Genomic DNA, 23,165 nt, shown 5'->3' with positions numbered 1-23,165 from the left:
TCTCCACCTCTTTCTTTCTCTCCAATCTCATTGAAACAAATCAAACAATCAACCCCATTGAAGACCAAAATAAAACCCTTTTTTTACATTCAAGAGTGATATTAAGATGCAGTGAAAAACAACGTACTGTAGAAAGATACTGATCAAATTGACTGAAGGAGCAGTCAAAGCTTGAGTCAAATGTACACAAATCTGCACTACTATATGACAGCATCATGTACATTCCTGAGTATCATTACTTTATTGTCTTACTAGCACTGCTTTTGCTGATAGCTGCATAATTGTGGAACTTTTTTTTCCTTGCAATGACTGATATGTGGTTGTCTTACCTATCTTAGTTGAATGCATGGACTGTAAGTCGCTCTGGACAACAGCATTTGCTGAATGACCAAAATGTAAATGACTTGTGTGATAGCATAGGATGTATGCACATTATACAGACTGTATTTCTAAGGGCTGATGGTGATGTGTAAGATGTGATGTGTGAATACATACAGTGTGTGTAAATATGACATGGATGGAAAAATGTGTGTGTGTGGGGTCCTGTCTTGTCCTCTCCTCCCGCCATCCCCGTTTCTCCTTTCCCTGCACTTTCCCCGGGATGGAGAGAGGGATGGAAAACAAAGCCCCAAGTCTTCCCTCTCTCCCTTTCTCTCTCCTCCCTCTCTACGGATTCCTGCCTGTTTGCTGACGTCTAGCAGTCAAACAATGGAGGGCGAGAGGGAGAGGGGCACAGGGGGTGACTGGCGTGTCTCTGTCTGTCAATGGCGCTTTCTTCCTCTTCAACCTCCTCCCTCTCTCTCTCTCTCTCCATCCAGACAAAGCTCTGTATTCTCCTCCCGCCTCCCTCTGCCGAGCGCCTACTCCACTTAATTCTGTAAAACCGACAGAGAGAGAGAGAGAGTAGGGAGAGACCAGCTATATATACAGTATATATACACTACCGTTAAAAAAGAAAAGCACATTTTTTGTCCATTAAAGTCACATAAAATTGATCAGAAATACAGTGTAGACATTGTTAATGGTGTAAATGACTATTGTAGCCGGAAACGGCTGATTTTTAATGGAATATCTACATAGAAGTACAGAGGCCCATTACCAGCATCCATCACTCCTGTGTTCCAATGGCACGTTGTGTTAGCTAATCCAAGTTGAACCCTTTTGCAATTATGTTAGCACAGCTGAAAACTGTTGTTCTGATTAAAGAAGCAATGAAATAGCATTTGTGGGTTCAATTTACAGGCTCAAAATGGCCAGAAACAAATAACTTTCTTCTGAAACTCTTCAGTCTGGTCTTGTTCTGAGAAATGAAGGCTGTTCCATGCGAGACATTGCTAAGAAACTGAAGATCTTGTACAACACTGTGTACTACTCCCTTCACAGAACAGCGCATACTGGCCCTAACCAGAATGGAAAGAGGAGTGGGAGGCCCCGGTGCACAACTGAGCAAGAGGACAAGTACATTAGAGTGTCCAGTTTGAGAAACAACCTTTTAAAATGATAAACTTGGATTAGCTAACACAACATGCCATTGGAACACAGGAGTGATGGTTGCTGATAATGGGCCTCTGTACGGCCTATGTAGATATTCCATAAAAAATCTGACGTTTCCAGCTACAGTAGTCATTTACAACATTAACAATGTCGACATTGTATTTCTGATAATTTTATGTTATTTTAATGGACAAAAGATGTGCTTTTCTTTCAAAACAAGGACATTTCTAAGTGACCCCAAACTTTTGAACGGTAGTGTAAACATATACATACAGATTGATTGATATGAGGACACTAAGACACAGACATGAGCGCAAATGGCAATACAGGGAGCGGGAGAGACAGAGAAAGAGACAGAGGGTTAGACAGAACACCAGAGTAGGGGTTTCTATGTACGAGACCAGGCATTCCACTCCAGCAGGACCCACAATCCATCAACCTGTCAGATGATATAAATATGCATTTGTTTATCTATGGTGGGTCGATTGAATCTACGCTGAAATGATTGCTTAATGTTACATTGCTTTTATCCGCTGGGCCTCTAGCTCTCCTCTCCATATCAGAACATTTGCTCTTCCCATCAGACCAGGGTGGCGTCTCAAGTGGAACGCTATTCCCTATATAGTGCTCAACTTTTGACCAGGGCCCATAGGGAGAGGAGCGTGACCTAGTGGGCCAGCAGAAAGAGGGCTCTGGTCAAAAGCAATGCCCTATATATGGAATAGGGTTCCATTTGGGATGCAGATTCTGTATAAGATTGGCAGCATGCAGTCTAAACTCAGTTACATATTACAAGGCTACTCATTGTAGGCTAAGCTTAAAAACCCGAACACCATACTGACGGATCAATTAACTACAACAGACCATCTGCCAACCTGCAGTGGCAGACACTATCTCTGTGTATCTCCTAAATGATTAAGGCTGCCATAAGGCAAAGGAAAAAGGATATATTTTATAAACCTGGCAGGCAGGTGGACGGAGATTGCCTTGGCACACAACTGCTGTATTAAGAGAGAAAGAGAGAGAGAAGAAAGAGAGGCAGTTATGAAACCACCTGCAGTAAGGAGAGAGAGACCATCAACCTCTAAATAACACAAGGGAGAGAAGAGGTAGGGCTAACTCTTAGCCTGCATCCCAAATGGCACCCTATTGTTTATTTGACCAGGGCCCTAGTTTGCCATTTGGGACGCATATTTAGGCCTTAGCCCAGATGGAAGAGAAGAGTGGATTACAGGAGCAGCACCCTCCTGGGTTCTACTGCTGTGTGAATAAAATCAGCTCAATAGGCTCGCCATCTACAGTGTCTGTGTGTAACAGAAGGTTAATAACCAGGCATGTTGGCAAATGAGCACCAGTGGAATGTCTTGGACTGGCCGGGTTGGAGTGATCTGGGGAGCGTCTTGAGGGGGCTGGTGGGTGGCGGTGGGTGGGAGGCCGAGGCTGAATCCCAAATGGCATCCTATTACCAATACAGCGTACTACTTTTGACCAGGGCCCTGGTCAAAAGTAGTGCACTAGATAGGGAATAGGGTTCCACTTGGTATGCAGACAACATTCTCTGGCCATGAGGACAGAGAGGGAAACAGAGGCCAGAGGACACAGTACTCATCAGGTCATGAAGCTAATGGCCAGGGAAGTGATCCAATGGAGCACAGCAGAGCAGACAACCCCTTAGGGAGAAGAGAGGAGCAGCAGTGTGGGCCTATGCCAACCAGCATTTGGGAAAACGACCACCGATGTGGACCAATCACAACACAAGAGCCATAAACACCCTGGGCCCATATTAACAAAACTTCTCAGAGTAGGAGTGCTAATCTAGGATCAGTTTAGCCATTTAGATCATAATGACTAAGATTAAATGGACAGAGGGGACCTGCTAGTAGATCCTTTCTCCTACTCTGATACGCTTTATGAAGAGGCCCAGATTCTGCTCCCAAACCGCAGCTAAAGGGTGAGGGTAACCAGCCAAAACTGCCATGACGAACAAACAGCAGGCAATTCCAGAATGTTCTCCAGACAAGAGACTGCAAGTCTCCCAATGATTTGAATAGGTGTAGAATATGAATAGAAATAGGATGTGGCTTAATAGGGTCTTGGTATAATTACAGAAAAAGTGCCAGTGAAGACTGTGGAAAAAACATGTCAGGTGCTGTGTGCGTCCCAAATGGCACTCTATTTGCTATATAGTGCACTTGCCGGGTTGGAGGGATCTGGCGAGTGTTTTGAGAGCCGTAGGGCTCTGGTCAAAAGTAGTGAACTATGTAGGGAATAGGGTGCCATTTGCTACTCAACCAGGGTGCTAAAGCTGGCATGACATCATCAAAACTATTATCCAAAGGTTACTGGCCAACGCTCGGTGGTCCTGTGGCTCAAGAAAAACACAATTGATATTCCGTGGGTTCAGCTGGAGACAATGGACGGTCCTGTCCCTCCCTCTCTCCCTCGTGTCCTTGCATGGCCGAGATGTCACAGAGAGCACCAAACAAGGGATGGAGGGGCAGACAGGGATGAAAAGAGAAGGCGCGATGGAGGAGAACAAACACATTATTCACGGTTGAGAAAGGGTGTATTGTGTGCAAGACAGATAGCTGGGTGGGAGAAAGGGGAGAGGAGACAAAAGGACAGAGAGAGGTGAAAACCGTTATTTGTCAAGCACCAAACAAAATCGAAACAGTTTGGGGCAATCCATAACAGTGTTCGGGAGGTTCTGCATTTCAGCCAATAGCTCAGCATTGCTACCCGGCCTTACCTCTATTTCTTTCTCTCAACCACGGGGAATACAAGCTCCGGAAACAACATTTCCATTTAATTTGATGCCTGTGAGCAGAACTGAGCAGTGATGCGATTTGATGTGTCAGTTGCTTTTCCTTTACGTCAGGGACGTAGGCATGTAGCTACTCCATCATGTGTATCAACAGACCATAATAAACAGCGGTGAGAGGCAGGGTGATTCCCAAATGGCACCATACAGCGCATTACTTTTGAGCTTTGTTGGTCATAAGTCGAGCACTATAACGAGAACAGGATGTCATTCGGGACACAACCTGAGTTTGGTTCAGCAGCTCCCAGGTGGGGGGACTCAGTGAAGCAGGTTAGTTAATCTGAACCAACATCAGGCAGATGCTATAAGTGGAAACCAGGGCTGCGTTCCAAATGGCGACCTATTCCCTACATAGTGGAAGGTTTCTGACCAGGTCTCTGGTCATTATAAAAGGGAACAGGGTGCTATTTGAGACCCAGGCCTTTGTAGAGATTGAGGCCACAGAACCACAGCAGAGCGGTACTCTGCCCTGCAGGCACATGATCTGAGCCAGCTGCCCCTCCGTAAACACTAAACACCAGCTCCCACTCCTCCCCTCGGTCTGCAACACCACAACACAACACACTGCAGCTGCACTGAAACAACACAGGAGCAGAGGAGTCTTCAGCTCACATTCTACTGTGCAAACATTCAGCTACTTCCTAGTTTCAGGTATTATTTTTAATCATCAGAAGCAACACCAACAGGGGCAGAGACTAATAATATAATATAAATAACTAATATTCCACCATGCAAACATTAACTGCTTCTTCCTTGCTTCAGGTATGAATTAAATAGGACAAATAATAAGCATCAAATCTAAATCTGCCATTTATTCGTGATAGAGCTAGCTAGGAAAGGAAGCCACATGTTGAGACATGCAGAGAAAGAGAAGGAGAGGGGGAGAGAAAGAAAGAGAAAGAAAGAAAAAGGGAAAGTTGTAGAGATGAGTAGAGGCAGAGAGAGAAAACACAATGACATAAACAGATGGGAAAGGGCAAGAACATCTACATTTCCATGCCCAGGCTGGCACAATTGCAGCCCTTCTCCTCCCCCTCCTCCCTTGCAGAAGCAGACACTGAAGCTCAAGCACAGGTCACATCACAGCCCACTCACTTCCACAACATTCATTCTGGGTGTGTGGCCCAAATGGCACCCTATTCCCTGCATAGTGTACTACTTATGACCAGATGTGCTCTGGACAAAAGTAGTGCACTATATAGGGAATTGGGTGGCATTTCAGACACATACAAACACCATGTATGGCATCTCACTAGCTTCCCAGAACGCTACAATCCTCTTTACTTCCTATAATGACCATGTGTCCTTGACTCTCTTCTCTGGCCTGAGTCTTCTTGTAGTGGATTGATTCTTGATTCCGTCTACTGACTTGTGGAGTTTCATCATCTAATGCAGGCTGGTAAATGCATCTGTTTTGTACTGCTCCTTGAGCTGTCAACCCGTTTGCATTTTATAATGCACCAGATGCTCTCCTTGCTTCGTCCTTGTTCTTCTGCACATACCCCGTACATTTAGAAACGTTACACTGATATTCTGCATAATAACATGTCTTAAAGAAATCGCATGTCTCGTTGCAGTGTTTTGCAATGTTTCTGCAGGGAATCTTGTTTTGTGTGGGAGTGTTAATTTGACTCTGGTGAACTGTTGAGATGTCACAGTGTACTGTTACACACTGTAGTGTACTGTAATATTTGTAAGAGAGGAACTGTCAATATTTGTAACCTAGAGTCGGGATATTTTTGTAAGGCCTATTGGGTAGACTAGAATTATTGGGTAGACTAATAGACTAAAAGTAAAGATACCTTAATAGAAAATGACTCAAGTAAAAGTGAGTTACCCAGTGAATTACTACTTGAGTAAGTCTAAAAGGGTTTGGTTTTAAATATACTTAAGTATCAAAAATAAATGTGATTGGCAAAATATACTTAAGTATTGAAAGTAAAAGTACAAATATTTCAAATGACTTATGTTAAGCAAACCAGAAGGCACCATTTTCTTGTTATTTACAAATGGCCAGGGGCACACTCCCAACATGTGTTTAGTGAGTCCGCCAGATCAGAGGCAATAGGGATGACCAGGGATGTTCTCTTGATACAGTAAGTGCATGAATTTTGCAGTTTTCCTGTCCTGCTACCCATTCAAAATGTAAATGAGTACTTTTGGTTGTCATGGAAACAGTATAGAGTAAAAAGTACATTATTTTCTTGAGGAATGTAGTGAAGTAAAAGTAGTCAAAAATATTAATAGTAAAGTAAAGATCCCCCCCCAAAATGTAAGTAAAAATACTTTAAAGTACACTACTTAAGGACTTTACACCACTGGTGAGCAGCAATGTTAAGAGTTGACTTGCCTTCAATAGTGTAATGGGGAAAAACAGAAGGGCATTTATCCTTACATTCTGACGTTGGTAGGGGGCATCCTAAATGGCCCCCTATTCACTATATTAGTGCACTACCTTTGACCAGAGCCATATGGGCCCTGGTCAAAAGTAGTGCACTATGACAAAAATAGGCTGCCATTTGGGATGCACACCATACTGGACTGAAGCTGTAAGAATGAGAGGTACTTAGGGGGAAGTTAGAGCTTTGTTGACTTCGACAGTATTCAAGTCTCTGCGTACTGCTAGGATTATGCAAGTGTTATTCAACTCTTCTGAACTCCTCATCCTTATTGCACCAGGTGGCTCATAGGACACCATAAAGGGATCTCCATTTCACTCACTGCATGAATGATGAACATTAAGACAAAGGATAATGGCTCATACATGCTTAGAACCAGTTTTAAAGCATACCTGTATGTTTCAGGTAGTGTTACTGAGATATGCATTACAAGTGAATACCGAAGATTAGTCTTCAATGTCTTGGTGTTCTCTATACTGTATCGGACGATTTCCTGAACACAGATGAAATTTAGAACGGGATTAAAAAGCATAAGTGTTTTTTATTCCAGGGCTAGTCTTAAACTGTGTCCGGGAAACCAACACTATCAATCGATAAAATGAAGCTTAGGCCAGGATAAAATCAACACCCAATATGTTTGATATTATAAAATTAGCAAAGCCTTTATTCACATTGTCATTACTGTGATTTATTTGTGTCATTGAAAACCGGGGAACACATCCTTTATTTATACTGTTACGTATACGTTTACAAAAATGAGCCTTAGGCTCAACACCAACACACACAAAATGTTGACATTGGCAGAGCCTAAACCAGCACCTGGATATAGACACTGCTGTGCAGAGTTTAAAACATTTTTTATAAAAAAAAAATATTTACATTGCATCGACAGAGCCTTGTTCAAGTTTACCATAACATTTATTTTATATGTACAAATTGAGATTTCACCCGAGTCATTGGCGACTGGCCGGTCCGTTGATGAGGTCAGTAGTAGTCCTCAAGGTCAGCTTTGTCTCCCTGATTCTGAACAACCTGCTGCTCCCTGTACAAATCAGCAATCTGAAATGGGACAGAACAAAGAAATCAGTGAGGGGGAGAGGGGATGAATGAGCCAATTGGAAGCTGAGGATAAGGTGGCCATGATGGTACGAGGGCCAATTTATATCAAATTACAGGGGGATAAACACAGAATAGCAAAATTGGTGGAATAAAATGTACTGTGTGTATATATATATATATATGTGGGAGAAGCTGAAACACAGAGGGGGGAAGCATAGATCTAGAATGAAAGAAAACTGGCACCCTATTCCTTATTTAATGCACTACTTTTGCCTGGGAATAGGGTGCAATATGGATGCACCCTCTGTCTCTGAAGGTAGGTTTCTTCTATAGAATAGGGTGTCTACCAACCCTGCCCAGAGTGGGTGAAAAAGCACTTTGGTGATGAGATTTCACTTCCTTGTGTTATAAAATACATTTTACCAAGACAAATATGATTATAAATGTTCTGAATCATTAGTGGGGTCTTTAACATTTCATTAACAGTATATCCAAATGGGCAGAATGTGTAACCTCTGATGATGATAATAATCACAAAGCTCTGTTGAAAGAGCATGCAGCAACTTGAGGATTTTACATTTTGTGGTTCGTCTTCAAAGTTGTTCCCACGGGACGCAAAAAGCGAAATTAGCATGGCACGAGCTGAATTTAAATGTAAAAGGCTTTGAAAAGAAGCTTGCGGTATTCTCAGTGCTCTGTTGACATTTCACAGATGTGGAAAATCTTTTAAAAAAACAGGAATTTCACATTAATGTGAAACGGGTATACCAAAATATAAAAGTACTACATGTCATGTCTCAAAATCGATATACATCTTACCTCTACATTGTTTTGAGTCCTGCGGATTTGAGAAGAAAGATGGCGAGTTCAACGGGAAAATGAGCCTGTCAAGTAGCCTTTATTCCCACACAGCATCCAGCCTAGCTGATGCGATGCTGTGCAATTATTTTGATTTACTCACCCTAATTTTGGCCATTCTACAAGGGTAAAAACTCCAATAACTTTTGAATTGATTATGATAGGGGCATGAGGTTTGAACCATTGAGTTGACCCATTTGTCAAAATACCCGTTTTTGATTGGACAACCTGCATAGAAAAACATTTGGGAACGCAACCAGAGAAATTCAGAACTACGAGATACACTGTCACAGCAGTGTCATCAACTACCGGTCTTCCTGAAGTTGCGTGCTCTGGTTTTTTATCATCTCGGATCCTCAGGAAGCGTGGGAACCGAAGAGAGATGCCCTTCTCTGGGTCACACTGGGAGAGAGGAGAAAATACATGAATTGCCAGTAACAGTATTCGGATAGTTCCAAATAGATAGTTTGTCAACACTTCAAACAACTATCCACTAACCCTAGCCCTTACCCTAACCTGAGCAAGCGGTTGAAGCTCTTCTCTGGGTCACACTGGGAGAAGACCAGAGCCAAAGAAAAGATATGAATCATCTTTTCACCTAAACTTGTCTGACTTTTGCTGCCACTAAAGACATTAAAAACGGAAGACTATTGTGGGTTTTCCTTTCACAGTTAATACGCTTTTTAAACCCTGCACCAAAAGACTGGAGGTTGAAGAACTATTGATTCAAAGATGGCATCTCTTTATTTAATCTAACATAGTACCACGATATCACAGCTTTGTTGAGTACTAATGCAAAGCACAGATTAGGACCCATATCCACAAAGAGCTTTGGAGTAGAAGTGGTGAATAAGATTTTCGGACAGCACTGCTACTCAGACTGAATACGGTCCTGAGATTTTGCCTAAATATTTGACTTAGGCCTATAGGAGTGTGTTTTTAAGCTATGGGTAAACATGGTCGCTTCATGGTAGGTCTCTTAAATAATATAGTTTTTAAGGGGAAGAAAAAAGTGTCATGATCATCATGAGAAATTTGAGACATAAAAAATGTGAAAATGTACCAGAGAAATTTCACAACATCCTGAGACCTAAACATTTTAGATTTGCAGAGGGGATTATTGAGTTAAAGATTCTGTTGTGGTTGCTTTACTGGCTGGCCCTCAAAGATGAAATTGCATTGAATCAAATTATTAACTTCCAAATTACTTTAAACTGGCTTGAAATCCAAATATTATTAGTACTGATGAGCCAGTGTACAAGGACTAGTTCTACTAACCAATCCCATGCCAGCCTTGTAGATTGGCGACAGCGATAGGTCAACACACTTCACTTCCCATACTTGCACGGCATCAAGCCACACATCAGGCTCTGTTGATAGGTCCACACAATGATAGGGGTGGGGCTTGGGCAAAATGTGCTCCTGGAAAAGACAATGCCTTCATAGTTAATTGGGTCTAAAGACTCTGCGCTTCGCATCAAACGAGCATAAAACACAAACATCTCTGTATTGTACCTTTAAGAATTGGTACTGTTGCTCCAAATCTTCATCCTTGAAACCTGTCCCAATCTGCAAAGACAAAATAACTTGAAAAATATATCCCCCTGTTGTAAGCCAGATGAGACATTTAGCAGAGCAGAATTGTGAAAGAATTCCCTGTGCAAAATACCTTTATCCTATTTGGACTGAGGCACTGTGTCACATTTCAGAGAGACAAACCAACCGAGACAGAGAAAGACAAAAAGTCACCTCCTAGGCAAGGAGGTACACACACACAGACATAAGCAGACATACAAAGACACCCCTGACACGCACACAGACAGACCTTGCAGACTGAGTGGAACTATTCATTGTCCTCATCGTAGCGGGCGAGCAGGAATCCTTCGTAGGTCCCTGTTCTCTTGCCCTTCCCCAGATACGCTCCAATCACACACAGATCCACTGTCCCCCATCCAGATAGTCTTTCTTCAGCTAGACAGAGAGACAGGGATGAATTGTAGGTTTTCATGCGAGTAGATATGAGAGTGTAAGTATGTGTGTGTGTGTATACCAGTGGTTCCCAACTCCATGTGGGGGTCGCCTGATATGAAAATGGGGTCGCAGGAGAATTTCCAAACCCCCCACCCCAACAAAATACAAAAAATATATAGTATCATCTTTGTGTCTCAAATCATTGTAATGTGGTTCATCTTAAAAATGAATATGATGAAAATCAAATTCAACCAGAGTGCCCTTGATCCTGGGAAAAGGCCACACTTGACCGTTGCACTTGAGTCATTCCCACAGTGAATGACTAGGCCCGATACGCCATGAAACCACACACTACTGCAGAGACTTCAAAATTACCGTCCGTAAACAATGTGTGGGGAGGCAGAGTCACAGAAACTCACATCAATACCTTTGCCAGACAACACTGTTAAAGAAATCATTCATGCTATTGCTAGCAATGAAGAAGAAACTGACTGAATGACCCAAACTCCAAACGGACGTTAGTTGTGAGAGCTGAGATGCCCATGAATTGCCTTGTTTTCTATAGATGTCGGGGGATGCTATTCACGAGGACACAATGTTCTGTCTCACCATTACCGAGCATGAAATGGCACAGGGGATGTTCAGTGTGCTGCGTGGCTAACAGATTCCATATGGGATCAAATGGCTGGCTTTTGCACAGATGTGGCTCCATCGATCACGGGACGGAGGTCAGGTCTCTGCTCTCTAGTTATGAATGTGTCTGCCTCTGCCATATGAATGCGTTGTATGATAACCCGAGAGCAACTGGCGGCAAAAGAGCTGAGCACAGAACTCGGAGATATACTGTAGCAAGTAACTTTGATTGTAAACTACATCAAACCACACACTGGTTCGCATTAAAACCAGAGATGAGGTGCGCACTGTAGATCACGCCCGCTGACTTTGAGAAGTGCTAACGTGACATGCATCAAGCACACCCATCTCATTAGTTGTGGTGAGATAAGATACATTTTTTCAGACTCATTTGCAAATGACTCATAGCCCCACATCAGAAGTATGTGATGTGGAGTTGAGAAGACATAAAAACAAAAATACTGTTAGAATGTTTTCCAATTGACTACCATAGCCCCAAATAAAAGTCAACTTTGGCTGTTAAATCACATACATTTATTTTCCCACAAGGTTGGAATGCGAGAATTTTCACATATCAAAATGGGGTCGTGGGTCAAAAAAGTTTAGGAACCCCTGGTGCATATGTGTGCGTGCATGTGTGGTTTGTGTACGTATGCGTGCATATGCGTGTACCTTGAGTCATTTGTGAGAGCGCTTGGCGATTTCATGTGGCATCTTTCTCCAGAGTCTTCACTATTAGTCTGAGGATTCAACCAAAAATCACACCACAGGAGGACATACAATTAAGAATACATCCCAAATGGCACCCCCTTCCCTATATAGCGCAAATACTTATGATCAGGGCCCATAGGGAATTAGGGTGTCATTTGGGACACAGCCTAAGACATTCATTAATAAACAACTTCTCGAGAGAAGGAGAAGACAGGATAGCCCTCCCACAAACACATGGTTGGCTCCCGTCTCTCTCCCTCCCTCCCACACACAGACAGTCACACGCACACAGCAAATAGACCGATCCCACACTGACACACACACACCTCGAACAGACTACTCCATCAACTCAGCGATGGTGTCTGTGTTGTCTGAGTCAATAGCGCGGGCGAACACAAACTCTCCCTCCTCGAAGCTCTCCTTCAGTAGGGCCCTGTGACCCAGGGGCCGCTTTACCAGAAACTGAGACACACACCACTGAAATTGCAAACATTAGAATCAATGTCTAATGATTCAATGTCTAATATATTACACTAGCATCCTGTGCAGGGGGTGTACCTCAGTGTTCATTTTGTCAACGAAAAGTGGCGAAAATATTAGTCTCACACCTATGTGTTTATTGTAACAGCCGTGTATATTCCCCCTCAAGTCGATACCACGACAGCCATCATGGAACTTCACTGGACTTTATGCAAACTGGAAACCATATATCCTGAGGCTGCATTTATTATACCTGGGGATTTTAACAAAGCAAAGTTGAAAACAAGGCTACCTCAATTCTATCAGCATATTGACTGTAGCACCTGCCCTGGAAAACACTGGATATCACTGCTATTCTAATTTAGACGATGCATACAAGGCCCTCCCCCACTCTCCTTTTGACAAATCTGATCAACGTTGGTCTGACCAATCGGAATCCACGCTTCAAGATTGTTTTGATCACACAGACTGGGATATGTTCCGGGTAGCCTCAGAGAATAATATCAACATATACGCTGAGTCGGTGAGTGAGTTTATAAGGAAGTGTAAAAGAGATGTTGTACTCACTGTGACTATGAAAACCTACCCTAACCAGAAACCGTAGATAGATGGCAGCATTCGCACAAATCTGAACGCGAGAACCAACACATTTACAACGCAACTCAGACCAGAACATACCGGACCTCTCTCTCTCTCCCTACCCCCAGATTTCAACCGAAAGCTCTGGACATTTACACCTGGATCACGCAGCTAGCTAGCTGCTATCCGTGTGACTATTGGCTTACGTCGATCCCGGAGCAAACATCAATTATTCCAGAGCTAGCCAGCTGAAGAGTTCCATCAGCCACTCCTGGGCTACAATCACCTATCCCGACGCGTTTTACTGCCGATGCGGAGCCCCACCGGGGCTTCACGACTGGACTACCAACGTTATCTGCCCGAGGGAGTTATCCAACTGGGCCCTCAGTCGCAACGTTACCTGAACGCCCATCTGCGGCCTGCTAATCGTTAGCCGTCTTATCGGCTGCTATCTGAATAGATCTATCGGACAATTTTTCCTGGGTCACTATAACTATATCTATTTTGCCAATTGGATTGATTCCCTCTACCACACGGAACCCCACTAATCTACCGACGGAAACGCACGAGGTGGCTAAAAATAGACCTCCATCCTATGCTAGCTTGAAACCGATGGCCCGGCTAGCTGTCTGAATCACCGTGACCCCAACCAACCTCACTACTCACTGGACCCTTATGATCACTCGACTAAGCATGCCTCTCCTTAATGTCAATATGCCTTGTCCATTGCTGTTCTGGTTAGTGTTTATTGGCTTATTTCACTGTCGAGCCTCTAGCCCTGCTCATTATACCTTATCCAACCTTTCAGTTCCACCACCCACACATGCGATGACATCACCTGGTTTCAGTGATGTTTCTAGAGACAATATATCTCTCTCATCATCACTCAATACCTAGGTTTACCTCCACTGCATTCACATCCTACCATACCTTTATCTGTACATTATACCTTGAAGCTATTTTATCGCCCCCAGAAACCTCCTTTTACTCTCCGCTCCGGATGTTCTAGACGACCAATTCTCATAGTTTTTAGCCGCACCCTTATCCTACTCCTCCTCTGTTCCTCTGGTGATGTAGAGGTGAATCCAGGCCCTGCAGTGCCTGGCTCCACTCCTATTCCCCAGGCGCTCTCTTTTGATGACTTCTGTAACCGTAATAGCCTTGGTTTCATGCATGTTAACATTAGAAGCCTCCTCCCTAAGTTTGTTTTATTCACTGCTTTAGCACACTCTGCCAACCTGGATGTTCTAGCCGTGCCTGAATCCTGGCTTAGGAAGACCACCAAAAAATTCTGAAATCCTCATCCCTAACTGCAACATTCAAGATAGACAAGATAGAACGGCGAAAGGGGGCGGTGTTGCTATCTACTGGAGAGATAGCCTGCAGAGTTCTGTCCTACTATCCAGGTCTGTACCCAAACAATTTGAACTTCTATTTTTAAAAATCCACCTCTCAAAAAACAAGTCTCTCACTGTTGCTGCCTGCTATAGACCACCCTCAGCCCCCAGCTGTGCTCTGGACACCATATGTGAACTCATTTCCCCCCCCAACTATCTTCAGAGCTCGTGCTGCTAGGTGACCTAAACTGGAACATGCTTAACACCCCAGCCATCCTACAATCTAAGCTTGATGCCCTCAATCTCACACAAATTATCAATGAACCTACCAGGTACCACCCCAAAGCCGTAAACACGGACACCCTCATAGATATCATCCTAACCAACTTGCCCTCTAAATACACCTCTGCTGTTTTCAACCAAGATCTCAGCGATCACTGCCTCATTGCCTGCATCCGTAATGGGTCAGCGGTCAAACGACCTCCACTCATCACTATCAAACGCTCCCTGAAACACTTCAGCGAGCAGGTCTTTCTAGTCGACCTGGCCAGGGTATCCTGGAAGGATATTGACCTCATCCTGTCAGTAGAGGATGCCTGTTATATTTTTTAAATGCCTTCCTCACCATCTTAAATAAGCATGCCCGCCAGCTGTGCCATCAGAGACTCTGGGTCCGCACCCAGGCTCTGTCGTAACCGGCCGCGACCGGGAGGTACATGGGGCGACGCACAATTGGCCTAGCGTCATCCGGGTTAGGGAGGGTTTGGCCGGTAGGGATATCCTTGTCTCATCGCGCACCAGCGACTCCTGTGGCGGGCCGGGCGCAGTGCGCGCTAACCAAGGTTGCCAGGTGCACGGTGTTTCCTCCGACACATTGGTGCGGCTGGCTTCCGGGTTGGATGCGCACTGTGTTAAGAAGCAGTGCGGCTTGGTTGGGTTGTGTATCGGAGGACGCATGACTTTCAACCTTTGTCTCTCCCGAGCCCATACGGGAGTTGTAGCGATGAGACAAGATAGTAGCTACTAAAACAATTGGATACCACGAAATTGGGGAGAAAAAGGGCAAAAAAAAATTTTTAAATTAAATTTAAAAAAATAGGCATGCCCCATTCAAGAAATTTAGAACCAGGAACAGATATAGCCCTTGGTTCTCTCCAGACCTGACTGCCCTTAACCAACACAAAAACATCCTACGAACAGCCCCCGTGATATGCAACTTTTCAGGGAAGCTAGAAACCAATATACATACACAGGCAGTTGAAAAAGCTAGCCTTGGATTTTCTAAGCAGAAATTGGCTTCATACAACAAACTAAAAAAAGTTCTGGGACACTAAAGTCCATGGAGAATAAGAACACCTCCTCCCAGCTGTCCACTGCACTGAGGATAGGAAACTGTCACCACCGATAAATCCACTATAATTGAGAATTTCAACAAGCATTTTTCTACGGCTGGCCATGCTTTCCGGCTGGCCACCCTTTCATTCTAAAATGATCTGCCGAAATTGTTGCAACCCCTATTACTAGCCTGTTCAACCTCTCTTTCATGTCGTCTGAGATTCCCAAAGATTGGAAAGCAGCTGCGGTCATCCCCCTCTTCCAGACTCACATCAAACATCTCCAATCCAAAGTTAAATCTAGAATTGGCTTCCTATTTCACAACAAAGCATCCTTCATTCATGCTGCCAAACATACCCTTGTAAAACTGACCATCCTACCGATCCTCGACTTCGGCAATGTCATTTACAAAATAGCCTCCAATACCCTACTCAATAAATTGGATGCAGTCTATCACAGTGCAATCCGTTTTGTCACCAAAGCCCCATATACTACCCACCACTGCGACCTGTACAGTCTCGTTGGCTGGCCCTCACTTCATACTCGTCAAACCCACTGGCTCCAGGTCAAGACCCTACAAGACCCTGCGAGGTAAAGTCCCCCCTTATCTCAGCTCACTGGTCACCATAGCAGCACCCAGCTGTAGCACACGCTCCAGCAGGTATATCGCTCTGGTCACCCCCAAAACCAATTCTTCCTTTGGCCGCCTCTCCTTCCAGTTCTCTGCTGCCAATGACTGGAACGAACTACGAAAATCTCTGAAACTGGAAACACTTATCTCCCTCACTAGCTTTAAGCACCAGCTGTCAGAGCAGCTCACAGATTACTGCACCTCTACATAGCCCATCTATAACTACCTCTCCCCCTACTGTATTTATTTATTTTGCTCCTTTGCACCCCATTATTTCTATCTATACTTTCTTCCACTGAAAATCTACCATTTCAGTGTTTTACTAGCTATATTGTATTTACTTCGCCACCATGGCCTTTTTTTTGCCTTTACCTCCCTTATCTGCATAGACGTATTTTTCTACTGTATTATTGACTGTATGTTTGTTTTACTCCATGTGTAACTCTGTGTTGTTGTATGTGTCGAACTGCTTTGCTTTATCTTGGCCAGGTCGCAATTGTAAATGAGAACTTGTTATCAACTTGCCTACCTGGTTAAATAAAAGGTGAAATAAAACAAAATGTAACCATGAAAAGGTGACTGGGAATATGGCTGAATACAAAAGTGTAGTTATTCCATAGGGAAGGAAATCAAACAAGCAAAATGTCAGTGTAGAGACAAAGTGGGGTCACAATTCAATGGCTCAGACATGAGACATATGTGGCAGGGTCTACAGAAAATCACAGACTACAAAAATATACAAAAAACAGCCACGTCACCGACGTCTTGCTTCCAGACAAACTAAACACCTTCTTTGCCCACTTTGAGGATAATACAGTGCCACCAATGCAGCCCACTACCAGGGACTGTGAGCTCTCCTTCTCCGTAGCCGACGTGAGTAAGACATTTAAACGTGTTAACCCTCGTGAGGCTGCCGGCCCAAACAGCATCCCTAGCTGCGTCCTCAGAGCATGCTCAGACCAGCTGGCTGGTGTGTTTACAGACATATTCAATCTCTCCCTAGCCCAGTCTGCTGTACCCACATGCTTCAAGATAGCCACCATTGTTCCTGTACCCAAGAACGCAAAAGTAACTGAACTAAATGACTATCGCCCCGTAGAACTCACTTCCGTCATCATGAAGTGCTTTGAGAGACTAAAGGATCATATCACCTCTACCATGCAGGTCACCCTAGACCCACTTCAATTTGCTTACCGCCCCAATAGGTCCACAGACAATGCAATCGCCATCACACTGCCCTAACCCATCTTGAAAACAGGAATACCTATGTAAGAATGCTGTTCATTGACCATAGCTCAGCATTCAACACCAAAGTACCCTCCAAGCTCATCATTAAGCTTGAGGCCCTGGGTCTCAACCCCGCCCTGTGCAATTGGGTCCCTGACTTCCTGATGGGCCGCCACCAGGTGGTGAAGGTAGGTAACAACATCTCCACCCCGCTGATCCTCAACACTGGGCCCCCCCAAAAGGAGATGATCGTGGACTTCAAGAAACATCAGAGGGAGCAGCCCCGTATCCACATCAACGGAACAGCAGGGGAGAAGGTGGAAAGTTAAGTTCCTCTGCGTACACATCATGGACAATCTGAAATGGTCCACCCACACAGACAGCGTGGTGAAGAAGGCGCAACAGCGCCTTTTCAACCTCAGGAGGCTGAAGAAATTTGGCTTGTCACCTAAAACCCTCAAACTTTTACAGATGCACAATTGAGAGCATCCTGTTGGGCTGTATCACCGCCTGGTACGACAACTGCACCGCCCACAACCGCAAGGCTCTCCAGAGGGTGGTGCGGTCTGCACAATGCATCACTGGGGGCAAACTACCTGCCCTCCAGGACACCTTCAGCACCCGATGTCACAAGAATGCCAAAAAGATTATCAAGGGCAACAACCACCCGAGCCACTGCCTGTTCACTCCGCCACCATCCAGAAGGCGAGGTCAGTACAGGTGCATCAAAGCTGGGACTGAGAGACTGAAAAACAGCTTGTATCTCAAGAGACATCACTAACTCAGAGAGGCTGCTGCCTATGTACAGACTTGAAATCATTGGAAACTTCAATAAATGGATCACTAGTCACTTTAATAATGTTGAAATATCTTGCATTACTCATCTTCATACTGTATTTTATACCATCTATTGCATCTTGCCTATGCCGCTGTCATTGCTCATCAATATATTTATATATTCTTATTCCTTTACTTAGATTTGTGTGTATTTAGGTAGTTGTTGTGGAATTGTTAGATTACTTGTTAGATATTGCTGCACTGTCTGAACTAGAAGCACAAGCATTTCGCTACACTCGCAATAACATCTGCTAAGCATGGGTATGTAAACAACACAACATGATTTGAGTCAGTGGCAATTGACAAGATTACTAAATAAATCGAGGGGAAAAAAATAACACAATTAAAAGGATCTCATTTCGGTTCACAAAAACAAGACTAGATTAAATTATCTGTGTGACTAAAACCTGACTAGTAAATGGACTGGACAAGAGTTGAGAGATTGAGAGCTTTTTTGTGTCATTTGTTTGGTCCAATCAAAAGCATGCATGACATTAGTAGAATTGTAAGGCTTAACTTTGATTACAATACATCTACAATATGTCAAGAGGCAGGGCTCTAGACGGCAGCCGTTTAGTCACATTTTGCGACCCTTTAACTTGACTGTGTGAGTTACATTTTTTATTGGTTGCATCAGTGGAAGCTGAAAATTCATTACATGGTCACCCCACTCGAAAGTTTAAAAATGTCCTATTTTTTGGCTGCTAAAACCATGATTTGGTCAAACAGTAAAGTGCATTATCCTCATGGTTCCAGTAATGAAATTGTATTCCCAGCCCCTGGGCATGTTTCCATGGGGCCTGCTGCTGTGATGAGCGAGCCACTTGATGTGCGCTACGGGAGAGAAAAAAGCTTCTGATTGTACATTTAAAAATCCAATTTGTGAAATTCATATCTTTGGAAGCAACTACTGTTGTTCTCAGCTTTCTGTGGATATAATTTAGATTTGTCATCTCTTAATTTTGAGCTCCAAAGCAACTATTTTACAACCAATACATTTGATTATTCTTTAAGATGCGAAGCATGCAATTCCGAGCGCATAGGGTCGCAAGCTACAACGTTTAGGACATTACATTTACTGTCTAGAGCGACTTACATTGAGTGAGTGCATACATTTTCAGACTGGTCCCCCGTGGGAATCGAACCCACAACCCTGGTGTTGCAAGTGCCATGCTCTACCAAGTGAGCCACAAGGGACACTAGCAGTGGGTATTATATTTAGGGTTAGCAATCTAGCAATCTATGTAGCTGAATCTACATAAAGTTGTTCATACATGAGTTGTCATGCAGTCATGCAAGTAAATTTGAGTTTACTTCCTGTGGTGAATTAACCCCAAAATAAATTAGCCTATGATATTAGTGCACATAACAGTTAAGGCAAATTACTCTCTATTGAACAACAAAAGTCAGAAAATTCTGGAGCCATATTTTAATAGAAAAATAAAAACAATACTCTATTGTCAACCCACAATTAATGACAGACACTGGATTAGGTAGCACATCAATATATGTTGAATCATGCATTCCTGCTTGGACGTGTTAGATGAAACAACTTCTGTCTCAAAAAGCCTACCATCTCAGTAGTCTATTACAGTCTAAAGCACTGTGAATGACTTCAATTACGCGTTTTTCTATTGCGTGACGCTGTGGAAAAAAATTGGTGCGAATCATGGGCTGGTGCAACCAACTGAAAAAGTTCTGGGAAATGTTAGTCTGAAGCCCTGACAAGGGGTGTGATTTTATCATCTGCTGCAGATAAATGCATTCTTCTGGCAATTTGGCTGTTGAGAAGAGAATCATGCGATAGGATGTTATGCAGAAAGATGTAGGACAAGACCATGCATGCTTGTGCACATGGAAGTCAGTGATGTGTTTACTAAAGGTTAATAAGGCCATTTTTTTTTGTAATATAATGTGCTCGACTAAGACAATGATATTTCAGTCAAAATGAATAAGACTAGACTAAAACTTGAACAATAAGCTGCCTCATGCTACAGAAAAAGGAGAGGCCATTCTGACTGGAACAAGGTTTACTTAATAGATGACTCCATAACTCCCGTCAAATCAACGTGCCGAATGCAACAGGTGTTACAGTGACATGCTTATTTAATCATCATCCCAACTCACCTCTCCGTTGAGATACAGCAGGTGAACAGCAACCTAACTAAACATGACCATACACCTACACACCAAAAAGAGCATTCAAAACCTAGATCTTTTGGCCCCTTCACTCAGTATATTTTTGCAGTCAGGGGGCTTGTGTACCCCAATAGCCACCTCAGAGGTAACTCCCGGCAGGTCTAACTTGATGAACATAGAGAGCATGGTAGGAAAATGATCCACCAGCACTGCAGACAACTTGTGAACACAGCTGCCTGGGCTAATCACCCATCCAGCTGTTATGAAAATAATTACAGAAACCAAAACCATGGATACCGACTATTGTCCCCCCCCCTTATTTCTCTTTCCTCTCACCTTTCTCTTCCGTGTGGTGAGCACCTGGAAAGGCTGGATCTGTTTATTTTCTCTGTCCCAAGACACAGCATCAGAGTCATGCACACAGGACACCATACTCCTTCTTTACCTGAGGGAGGGAGGGAGGGGTGTGATAGAAATGGGGGAGGGGAAGGCAGAGAGGGAGGGAGAGAGAAATATGGAGCGGGAGAGAGAAAGAGGGGAGCAAAATAGAGGAGATAAAGAGAGGTATTATTCATGAAGTGAGCTTATGACCATGAAGGGGCTAAGATGCTGGCTGAGTGTGTATCCCAAAATGCATCCTATTCCCTATATAGTGCACTACTTTTGACCAGAGCCTTATTATATAGGGAATAGGGTGCCATTTGGGATGCATACAGAGTGTGCTAGTGTTGAGAGGGTTACTATTACCGTGGGAATACGAGAGATGATATCGGGATATTTGGTCGTATTGTCTTCCTGGTTGCGACTGAAAATACGCACTTCCCCATTCTCCAGAATATGGATCTGCACAAATACAATAATCAATAGTTATCATTCAACTAATAACAGTGAGTGAGTGAGTTTCCTATCGTATCTGGAGAGTAGAGAGACAGGCCGTGTCCAAGGATTTTTCTTAATCGATTCTTCCTCGCATCCTCTCTCCTCACCCCGTTCTCAAAACCCACTGGAGAAGAAGGGCCTTAGCTCTTCTACTCCAATATGGTTGAGAAGAATTTGAGGAGATAGTATGCTAGGAATCACAGAAAGACGAATTGACAGAGCCCAACTGTATGAGAGAAGCTCCAGATGCCAGCATCTTAGGGTTCCATCTGCTGGCCATTTCAGGAGTCACACTGCAGTTTAAAGGCACAAAGAATAGGTGTCACACTGCTCTCTGGGTGAATCTCAAGTGAATTTCCATTGTATTTTTCGGACTCCTGGCCTCAATCTTCTCGACCTCCTCCTCAAAACGCATTGGAGAAGGTTCTAGCGGAGGAAGACAGATCTTCTGCTCCAATGTGCTTCGAGAATGTGAGGAGAGAGGTTAGGAGAAATTGAGGAAGGATAAATAGAGAAAGAGAAGTTACACTGCTCTCTCCAATGCCTCCACTGGGAGGGGCTAACACAGCCCAACAGCATCATGTCTGTTTTCTAACTAGGGCACACAGTTGACACACACACACACACACACAGTAAGTGGGCATGTGAGAAATAAGACACCTGTGCTCTTTCTCCGTCATACTTGTACTCGCAGGTGAAGGTGGCTTCGTCGAACCTCTTCATCCCCTCTCCTACACCTTTGGGGGGTTGAGCCAGCATGGGCCTCAATGGCACACCTGAGGTGGGGGAGAGGAGGGTGTCATAAATCATCACACACACACACAAAGTACTGTACCTTGGGTGAGTTTGCAGTGGTTGGGCAGTTCATATATGCCCTCCACCAGTACTGGGATGATGACATCATAGTTGGGCATCTCACTGGAGTGGACAAACAAGAAAACATCATCAGGAAGAGTCAGTCAATAGAGTGAATCAGTGTGTCCCAAAATTGTAAACATGCTCCACTCTAAATCCTCATCTAAACCAATACAAATAAATAAAAATATGTAAAAGGTGCTTGGAACTAAAAATGCATGACATGAACATTTTAACAGAAGGCCAATAATGAGTGCAGACCGACCGGTGTTAAGTACATCCCAAAAGGCACCCTATTCCCTTTGTAGTATACTGCTTCTGGCCAATAGGGCTCTGGTCAAAGGTAGTGAGCCATTTGGGAGACATGCTCAGGTTGACCAGAAGTAAAGTGAAGGCAGATTACCTGACGATGTTTCTGGCCTCAGAGAAGCGGCAGGCTACATAGAGACCTTTGATGATGTCAATGTTCTTATTCATGGCCTGCAGAGAGAGCGCCAAGAGATTCAGAGGGAGCGTGGGAAACGAAAGGAAAGAGGATACAGAGAAAAGGAGCAAAGAACTACCACAGGACTAGGGCTTATGTCCCAAACGTCACCCGCCTTCAGAAAGTATTCAGAGCTCTTGATTTATTCCACATTTTGTTGTGTTACAGCCTAAATTCAAAATGGATTAAATATTACTTTTTGCTTACCCAGCTACACACAATATCCGAAATTGAAAAATTGAAAACAAGTTTTTTTTAATTTTGCACATGTATTGAAAATTAAATACAGACATCTCTCATTTACATAAGTCTTCACACCGGAGTCAATACTACAGCTTTTATATGCCTATATCAGTTTTGTACATCTAGATTTGGGGATTTTCTCCCATTCTTACTTGCAGATTTTCTTAAACTCTGTTTTAGAGCGCATGTCCAT

The 23,165-nt window shown here is 43.7% G+C and overlaps 1 pseudogene; it reads right to left on the bottom strand.

The window, feature by feature from the left end:
• Positions 1 to 7,365: 7,365 nt before the first annotated feature.
• On the bottom strand, positions 7,366 to 23,165 carry LOC109871474 (DNA ligase 1-like; annotated as a pseudogene).

This window comes from Oncorhynchus kisutch, linkage group LG27 (genome assembly GCF_002021735.2).
Source record: "Oncorhynchus kisutch isolate 150728-3 linkage group LG27, Okis_V2, whole genome shotgun sequence".
Taxonomy (NCBI): Eukaryota; Metazoa; Chordata; class Actinopteri; order Salmoniformes; family Salmonidae; genus Oncorhynchus; species Oncorhynchus kisutch.
Note: the sequence above shows the minus strand (reverse complement) of the source record. Positions and strands in the feature narration are given on the sequence as shown.